Genomic DNA, 9304 nt, shown 5'->3' with positions numbered 1-9304 from the left:
TCCTCCAGTCTAAGATGCAAATGAAGCATTTGTACACTGACCATTTCCCCATGATCACAGGCATTCACTGGGGCTGAATACAGCTCTCCTTTTTCAAGGATATTATTTAAAAAGTAGTGAAGGAAGCCTATGAAACATGAACTCACCTGCACAATAGAGAATCTGGTACTTGAGGTTTTCAGCAAAACAAGTATTTGAAAAATATTTCTCCAGTGAACCTAATTGAGTTTAGAAAACATCAGGGTTGAATTCTCAGTAAGATTTAGGAAGATGTGGATCTTATGAAATAAAAGGCAAAATATGGATGAGACAACAAACAGATGAAAAAGGAGCAGATTGAGAGGGAATCAGAAATCAAAAGCTGTATGAGATAATGGAACCACAGTAAAAAAAAAAAAAAGTTAGAAATACAGTCACACAGGGGTGGCTGGATGGCTCAGTCAGTTCAGCTTCCTACTTCATCGGCTCATGTCATGATCTCAAGGCTCATGGGTTCCAGCCCCACATTGAGAACTGTGCTGACAGCTCAGAGCCTGGAGCCAACTTCAGATTGTGTGTCACCCTCTCTCTCTGCTCCTCCCCTGCTCATACTCTGTTTGCTTCTCTTGCTCAAATTAAATAAACATTAAAGGGGCACCTGGGTGGCTCAGCTGGTTAAGCGCTTGACTTCAGCTCAGGTCATAATCTCCAGTTCGTGGTTTCGAGCCTGCATCGGGCTCTGTGTTGGCAGCTCAGAGGCTAGAGCCTGCTTCAGATTCTGTGTCTCCCCCTCTCTCTCTGCCCCTCCCTCACTCGCTCTGTGTCTCTTTCTCTCAAAAATAAATAAAAAACAGTAAAATATTTTTGAAAAAAACATTTAAAAAATCAGCAAAACTAAAAGGCAACCAACAGAATGGGAGAAGATATATGTAAAAGACATATCAGAAAAAGGGGTAGTATCCAAAATCTATAAAGAACTTACCAAACTCAACATGCAAAAAAACAAAGAACCCAGTGAAGAAATGGGCAAAAGGTGTGATGAATAGACTCTTCTTCAAAGAAGACATCCAGATGACCAACCGACACATGAAGAAAATGCTTCACATCACTCATCATCGGGGAAATACAAATCAAAACCACAATGAGATATCACCTCACATCAGCCAGAATGGCTAACATAAACTCAGGCAACAACAGATGTTGGGGAGGATGCAGAGAAAGAGGAACCCTCTTGCACTGCTGGTGGGAATGCAGACTGGGGCAACCACTCTGGATAACTGTATGGAGGTTCCTCAAACAATCAAAAATAGAACTACCCTATGACCCAGCAATTACACTACTAGGTATTTATCCAAGGGATAAAGGTGTGCTGTTTCAACAAAAGGGCACATGCACCCCAATGTTTATAGCAGCGCTATCAACAATAGCCAAAGTATGGAAAGAGCCCAAATGTCCATCGATGGATGAATGGATAAAGAAGATGTGGTACATATACAATGGAGTATACTTGTCAATCAAAAAGATTGAAATCTTGCCATTTGCATATACACGGATTGAACCAGAGTGTATTATGCTAAGTGAAATTAGTCAGAGAAAGACAAATATTATATGACTTCACTCATATGAGGACTTTAAGATACAAAACAGATGAACATAAGGGAAGGGAAGCAAAAATAATATAAAAACAGGGAAGGGGACAAAATATACGATACTCTTAAATATGGAAAACAGAGGGTTACTGGAGGGGTTGTGAGGGGGGGGATAGGCTAAATGGGTAAGGGACATTAAGGAATCTACTCCTGAAATCACTATTGCACTATATGCTAACTAACTTGGATGTAAATTAAAAAATAAATAAAGTATATATAAAAAAGAAAGAAATACAGTCACACAATTAGTCACACAATGACAGGAAAGGAAACCAAGGCAGTGATTTGGAGAATAAGCATGAGAAGTGGAAAGCATAACAAAAATAACAAATACTCTATTTTCTTCTGAATAGTTTGTTGTTAGATTTTTCTTTCATGTTTATTTTTGAGAGAGAGAGAGAGAGCAAATGAGCACAATTGGGTTGAGGGAGGGGGCAGAGAGAGGGAGACCCAGAATCCAAAGGAGACTCCACGCTCTGACGTGGGGCTTGAACCCATGAACAGTGAGATCATGACCTGAGCCCAAATCAGACACCTAACCAACAGAGCCACCCAGATGCCCCTGAATATTTTGTTTTCACCTGCTTACTGTCTTCAGCCTAAAGTATCTCCTAGAAGCTGAGAATTCAGAATCCATGCTCAGTGCGCTTTCGTCTGTCAAGCTTCCCGCTAAGGCACTGGTTTTCCTCAGCAACTGCAAGCGTGAACCTTGTGCTGCTGTCTTCAGAATGATCCAGTGGCAGAATTGTCCCCGTAATATCTTCTACCTTCAGTCTGTGGGTCTGGGGACCCTGGGGACAGTGCTTCTGTGTGTCTGTGAGTGGGAGTGGAAGCTACCCAAGCGGGAACAGAGAAAGGGAACACTGAGAGGTGAAATGCGATAAATATACAGGGCAAGAGACTGGAGATCCAATAAGATAAGAGTTATCCCACAGGCTGGAATTAAACGTAAGCAAGGAATTACCAACAGGAGAAAGCTTTACTGGTAAGAAAATGTACCACGTGGAATCCAAGAGCCCATCCTATCTCCACAAATGAAAAAAATAAGAAAAAAAATTAACACCTAGACCTATCCTGTTGATTTTTGTTTGTTTCAATTTTTTTTAGAGGTGTTCTACATACAGGAGAGACAGACAATCTACAAAAGGAAAACCATAGCCTTGAAATGAAATGCGCTCCTTACCTCTCACATAGAGATTGAGGTCAGAGATAGGAAGAAAGGTTACAGAAAGAAACAAGGGTCAAATGTGCAGTAATTCCCCGTCAAAGCGTGGCATGACACGAGGACTCAAATGACACACGATCTCCTGTATAATTTCTTAGGCTCTGACCTTTTGGCCCTTTTCCATTGTGCCCCCCCGCCCCCATCAATGCTGTCGTCCGCTAATGCACCATTCCATCTGCACCTTTCAGCTTCAGTTTATGGCTGTAAATGATGGATTCATTTGCTACAATGAATGAGCACAAACTTGGTGGCCTAAAACAGCTCGCATTTATTAGCTTATAGTTCTGGAGACCAGAAGCCTGAAATGGGCCTCACTGGGCCACAGCAAGGTGTCCTCAAGGTCGTCACTCCCTTCCGGGGGCTCCAGGAGAGGATATGTTTTCTTTCTCTTTCCTTTCTCTTTCCAGCTCCCAGAGGCCACCCACATCCCTTGGGACTCGTGCCCTGCCCCCGCCCCCCACTTCTACATTAGCCACAGCTGGCCCATCCTTACACACTGTATCACTCTGACCTCTTCTGCCTCCTTTTTCTAGATTGAAGGGCTCCTGTGATTATATGGAGCCCACCTTGATAACCCAAGCTAATCTACCTCTCTTGAAGTCAGCTGATTAGCAAACCTTAATTCTACCTTCTACCTTAATTCCCCTTTGCCACGCAGCCCAGCAGGTTTTCATGCTTAGAACACAGCCATCTTGGGGCACCTGGGGGCCTCAGTCAGTTGAGCTTTGGCTGACTCTGGCTCAGGTCATGATCCCAGGGTCGTGGGATCGAGCCCCAAGTTGGGCTCCGTGCTGAGTGTGAAGTCTGCTTAAGATTCTCTCACTCTCTCTCTCTCCTTCTCTCTCTCTCTCTGCTCCTCCCCTGCATGCTCTCTCTCTCTCTTTAAAAAGAAAAAGAGGGGCGCCTGGGTGGCTTAGTCGGTTAAGTGTCCGACTTTCGCTTAGGTCATGATCTCGCGGTTCGTGGGTTCGAGCCCCGCTTCGGGCTCTGTGCTGGCTGCCAGCTCAGAGCCTGGAGCCTGTTTCAGTCTGTGACTCCCTCTCTCTCTGACCCTCCCCTGCTCACACTGTCTCTCTCTCTCCTAGAAATAAATAAAACATTAAAAAAAAAAAAGAAAAAGAAAAAGAAAAGAGGATTCCAAAAATGGGCAGTTCCAGGTGTGTGTCAACTCTGTAAATAGGACTACAGTTTGTACAGATAAGGTAAATTTTAGTTATTTCGTTTTAATGACCAATTTTCAAAGTGAAGTGTTAATGTGCTAGCTATGGTGAATGATTTGTTTCACATTTTTGGATATCTTTTTTTAAGGATCATCATAAACTCAGAGTTTTCTTTAAAAAAGTTTTTTTTTAACATGTATTTATTTTTGAGAGACAGAGTGTGATTGGGGCAGGGCAGAAAGACAGAGACACAGCATCGGAAGTAGGCTCCAGGCTCCGAGCTGTCAGTACAGAGCCTGATGTGAGGCTTGAACTCATGAACCATGAGATCATGACCTGAGTGGAAGTTGGATGCTTAACCGACCGAGCCACCCAGGCACTCAGAACTCAGAATTTTCTATATTCAATGTGTTTTAATCGACTGCAGTTATTATTTTCGATGCTCAAATTGTCTCATCTCTGGCCCGTTAGGAGCTCCTCCAGGTTGGCACTGGTCCTGTTGACCCCCATAGGTCTGAGCTGTCTGCGACTTGCTTGGGCAGCAAAGATATCTCAGGCTCACCTTGTGGCTCCTGCCCCAGACCAGGAATCAGCCATTTCTCCAAAGTGCCCTGGTTCCTTCTAGTGGGAGCTGGCATTTGGGGAACACAAACTGGTCTTTGCTACTGGGAGGTCATTGTCCTCAGGCTTCAGCGGACACAGCTATTAACTATGTGTTTTTTAGAAAAGGAAATCACAAGTTCATACTAATCATTCCAATTCAAAGTTAAGATTGCAAAGATTTTACTTATTAACTTTTATATTTTCTATTTGCAGCTCTCTTAGGCTAAAAAAATTTGATTCCTAACATGATAAATCATATACATAAATAATAATATCATGTATTTAAAAACCAATATAACCACTAAGACTCCTGACTATACATTTTTATGAAGTTATTTTTTTACCCTTACAATATTTCCTAATATATTTTTATTATTTATTGTTTTATTATATATTTCCTTAAAAATATCTTTCCTTTTATTTGTTTTTATGTAAGCTCTACACCCAACGTGGGGCTTGAACTCACAACCTTGAGATTGAGAGTTGTATACTTTACCAACTAAGCCAGCCAGGCACCCCAAAATATTGTTTTATTATTTTTTAAGTTTATATATTTTGAGAGGGGGAGGGGCAGAGAGAGAGAAGGGGAGACAGAGAATCCCAAATAGGCTCCACAATGTCAGCCTGGAGCCCAAAATGGGGCTCAAACTCACAAACCACAAGATCATGACCTGAATCGAAACCAAGAGTCTGATGCTTAACCAACTGAGCCACCCAGGTGCCCCAAAATATTGTGTTTTAAATTACTGTGAAACAATTCTTTTCAGTATAAATATGTCACCACCTTAATACCCAGGTAGGTTTTCTTTCTTGTTTGGTTTTGAATTTTAATTTTTTTTAGGTTTATGAGCAGGGGAGGAGCAGAGAGAGAAGGAAACACAGAACCCAAAACAGGCTCCAGGCTCTGAGCTGTCAGCACAGAGCCTGATGTGGGGCTTGAACTCAGTAACCATGAGATCATGACCTGAGCTGAAGTTGGACATTTAACCAACTGAGCCACCCAGGCACCCCTGGTTTTGAATTTTAGAGATCATGTATTTTTCTTTTTAACTTAATCTTGTTTTTAAATTATAACATTTACTTCATCATAAATAAAAATTTTATTTTTTGTTACTATTATTTTTTTTTTACAAATAGTTTATTGTCAAGTTGGTTTCCATATAACACCCAGTGCTCTTCCCCACAAGTGCCCCCCTCCGTGCCCAACTAGCATAAATAAAAATTTTAAATGAGGTATATTTAGAAAAGCCTAGTTTCCCTTCCTCATAGCTAATTATTTTTATTAGTTTTAGGTTGATATTTCCATTATTAAAATTTTTTTAATGTTTGTTTATTTTTGAGACAGAGAGAGAGCAAGAGAGAGAGAATAAGTTGGGGAGGGGCAGAGAGAGAGGCAGACACAGGATCCATAGCAGGATCCAGGCTCAGAGCTGTCAGCACAGAGCCTGATGTGGGGGTTGAAACCATGACCGCAAGATCATGACCTGAGCTGAAGTCCAAAGCTTAACTGACTGAGCCACCCAGTCACCCCATGGAAAATACATTTTAATTCAAATATGTTTGTTGATTATGGTGATATTTGCTCACTTTTAAGTTGGAGAACAAGATCAAAGGAAAAAAAGAGAAAGAGAAGCAAGCCAAGAAACAGACTTAACTACAGAGAACACATTGATGGTCACCAGAGGGGCGGTGGGGGTGGGGGTGGGGGTGGGGGAAATAGGTGATGGGGATTAAGGATGCACTTGCCATGGTGACTACCAGGTGACGTATGAAAGTGCTGAATCACTATATTGTACACTGACACTAATATAACTGTATGTTAATTATACTGAGATTAAAATTAAAGTTGGAGAGAGCATGATGGGTGTGATTAGAAACACCCAGCAGAAACAAGTTTATACTGAGCAAAGGTCATGGTCATCATGTTTTTTAGAGTAGAGAAGGTTCTATAAAGCTTTATGTGAAAGACTGCATAGAGGAAATTTCATCCATGAGATTATAGCAGGCTTTATGTATGTTCCTTACAGTAGTGTGCCTTCCAGAAGAGCCCCATCTTCAGCTATGCATTACATTCACAGAATTTGTTTTGCAATTTTTTAAAGTTTATTTATTTACTTAAAGAGAGAGTGTGTGTGGGGGAAGGGCAGAGAGAGGGAGGGAGAGAATCCCAAGCAGGCTCCGCACTGCCAGTGCAGAGCCTGATGTGGGGCTCGAACCCATGAACTGTGAGATCATGACCTGAGCCAAAATCAGGAGTCAGACGCTTAACTGACTGAACCATCAAGGCACCCTCAGAATTTTTTTTAAATAAGAAAAGAAATAGATGCCTGGCCTCACCACTGGATGTTTGGATGTGGAAACTTCTTGGGCAAGTCCTTGTCAGCTGTGTTTTTTTGTCTTTAGATGTGGTGTGTGTGTGTGCAGACGATGGACTTGTGCAACAAATAGTTACTGGGTGTCTACTCAGTGCCAGGGAATGAGCTGGCTGGTGGGTGCTGGGAAAACAGCACTGATAACACAGACACGACCACTGCCCCAATGAACTGTAGAGAGACAGAGCAAAAATGATGAATAAATTCACATTAAGTTGTCATCAAAGCTGTGAAAGAACAGGGGGCCGAGAGACAGGGAGAAGGGGAGGGAGACTGAGAATGATAAGTTCTTTGTGATAGGATGGTCAGGGAAGGTCTCTCTGAGGAGGTAATAGGCAAGCTGGTTTGCACACCCAAAATGAGCTTTAGGGACACAGAGACCTAACCTTTTAAGGAGTAAGGAGTGTTGAAATGTCTGAGCAGAATTTACATGAACTATTTCGCTCAGTGCCAGGTTTATAGTACATGGCAGCCGTTTGCAGTGATGATGAAAAGGATTTCCTGCTCAGCAAGATCTTCCTTCAAGGCCCACTGCAGACTCAACTACTCCATTAGACCTTCCTTAGTGAACCCAGCCCTCACCGGCTAATTTACCCTCAAGTGTCTGTCAGGGGCCGGCTGGGTTCTGGGGTGCACTTGCTAAGGCTTACCTGGCCTTCAGAGAACAGATGCTCCAGAAGTGACTCAATTTAATGATGATCTTTCCTTTTGTAGACTCAGTAGCATTGTTATAAACTCTTAGAGGGTAAGGGACTTGACTTATCCCTTTCTGCGCCCCTCCCCGGAGTTCCTGGCCTAAGCTCAGTGTTCTGTAAAGTTCTGGTCTCTTAGCTGGTCTGATGTGCACCATCTTCTTCTCAGCCAGCGACACCAAGGCCTGGCAGTATGATTAGGAGAGAGAAGGGAGTAAGTGTAGAGTCTGACACGTTAAGGGCCCGAAAGCTATTTTTGCCTTGAAAAAGGGCCAACAACAATACAGTTCCAGTTTGCTAAGAAGTTCAAGGCTGTAAAGTGCCAAATCTCAGATCCTGTTGGCATGGCTTTTAACCAAATGGTTCTCACAGACTTCTTGGTTCTGTTGTTAACGGATCTGAACATGTTCAAAATCCTGGAGAAGCTTTTGAATGCCCTACATTAACTAATAGTTCTCCCACCCCCACGCATATATATCACATCCACATATCATGTAGAGTCCATACTTCTGTTACAAAACTCCTGTTTATTCTGAGTCAGTACTTCCCAGTATCAAGAAACATCCATTATGCCAGTAACTTATTGAGTTATGGTTCACTTATTATTAGATAAAATAATATAGGATGCCCAGTTAAGTTTGAGTTTCAGATAAACAACAAGTAATTGTTTAGTGTAAGTATGTCCCATGTGATTTGGGGCATATTTATACTCAGCAATTATTTGTTGTTTTATGAGATTCTCGTTTCCCTGGGTATCCTGTATTTTTATTTACCAAATCTGGCGATGCTACTTGTCTTCATGTGTGCTAGCTTGTGTAACCCCTAAAACACACACACACACACACACACACACACGGAGTACTATGCTTATTTTACAAATAGGGAGGCTGAGGCTCAGAGAGAGACAGTAAGATCCTCTGGGTTACAGCTGGTATGTGGTAGAGTCAGGATCTGAAGCTAGGTCTGTCCAAACACAAAGGCCCTGTTTTCATGCTTCTTGGGAAAACCAGTAATTGTGATGACTGTTTTGCTCAGATCTACATCAAGAGTATTAGAGTGTTATAATTGTGAGATTAATAGACATGGCTCTTTGCCAGGCTCAACCTTGGCACTGTCTGCCCCTTCTTACCAGGTGGGTGTTACCCAGCCCTCACGGCTCAGCCCAGAGGTCACCTTCCTGAGGAAGCTTCTCTGGCCATTCTGGGGAGGGCTGACTGCTCTGGGCCTCCGTTTCAACACTGTACCATATACAAGGATCTTCTCAAGTGTCCGTCTTCCTCAGAAGGCCAGGAGGGGCCGTGTCATTTTCTCAGTGTCCAGCATGGGGGTGGAGCCTCAGGATATGCTCAGGGAGTAAGGGATGAGGTACAGCACCTGGTCATCAGACTCCGAGACAGTCCATTAAATCCCATGTGCAGTTACCAGCTGGGAAGCAATGGTTCTCCTGGCTTTCTGTGAAAAATGCTATCAAAGAATGGACAGCAGAAGCCGTGGCAAGAAAGCCATCACCTCAGGGCGCCTGGGTGGCTCAGTGGATGAAGCATCCAACTTTGACTCAGGTCATGATCTTGTGGTTTGTGAGTTCAAGTCCTGTGCTGGGCTCTGTGCAGACAGTTCGAGCCTG

This window comes from Hyaena hyaena, unplaced genomic scaffold (genome assembly GCF_003009895.1).
Source record: "Hyaena hyaena isolate Hyena2069 unplaced genomic scaffold, ASM300989v1 scaffold_141, whole genome shotgun sequence".
Classification (NCBI taxonomy): domain Eukaryota; kingdom Metazoa; phylum Chordata; class Mammalia; order Carnivora; family Hyaenidae; genus Hyaena; species Hyaena hyaena.
This window is presented reverse-complemented; position numbering follows the sequence as displayed.